Source organism: Gasterosteus aculeatus, chromosome 8 (genome assembly GCF_964276395.1).
Source record: "Gasterosteus aculeatus chromosome 8, fGasAcu3.hap1.1, whole genome shotgun sequence".
Taxonomy (NCBI): Eukaryota; Metazoa; Chordata; class Actinopteri; order Perciformes; family Gasterosteidae; genus Gasterosteus; species Gasterosteus aculeatus.
Genome location: NC_135695.1, coordinates 22,000,644 through 22,001,177, shown reverse-complemented (window position 1 = coordinate 22,001,177; position 534 = coordinate 22,000,644). Strand labels below are relative to the sequence as shown.

At 55.2% G+C, this 534-nt stretch overlaps 1 protein-coding gene across 2 annotated transcripts in view; it reads right to left on the bottom strand.

The window, feature by feature from the left end:
* Positions 1–534, bottom strand: part of pdgfra (platelet-derived growth factor receptor, alpha polypeptide) — a 15,667-nt gene extending 15,133 nt beyond the window's left edge. The window contains exon 1 of one of the 2 annotated variants that reach the window (XM_040184753.2): positions 310–534. The gene's annotated coding sequence lies outside the window, so the exon portion shown is untranslated. Of the gene's footprint in view, positions 1–22 lie in introns of both variants that reach the window. The other variant, XM_078108822.1, reaches the window with a different exon arrangement.

Sequence of the window (534 nt, the reverse complement as noted above, 5' to 3'; positions counted from 1 at the left end):
CTGCGCGTCTCCGAGGTGACACCTCCAGCTGCGCGAGGGGCCGAGAGGGAGCACCTTCCATCCGCCAGCCGCCTCTCCCCGCGCGGCGTCCAGGAGCGCGACCATATGGTGCCCCCCCCCCCCCAAAAAAAAATGCAAAGAAAAAAAAGCCTAAAAAGAAGAGAAAAAGTTGCTTTGCATGCAAAACCCGAGGGCGGGCCGCGCATCTCCACCTTTTGAATAAATGACTTTTATCTCATGATTGGAGGAACTAATTAAGTGCAATGAAACTCTTATTAATCGGTGTAGATTCCTCGCGCGCTTCATTACCTTTCAGTAAATCCGCTCTTTGTATTCCCTTCGTGTCAGTACATCCACACAGAAGCCTTCCTCTTCTTCCTCTTCTTCTTCCTCTTCTGCAGAGAGCGACCCCTCTGTCCGCCCGCGCGACGTCCTCCCAACTGCGCTCCAGCCAGGCGACCTGTAACTGATTCAATGTTACTGCCCCCCCCCCCTCCCCCCCTCATCCCTCATCCCTCACCCCTCATCCCTCCC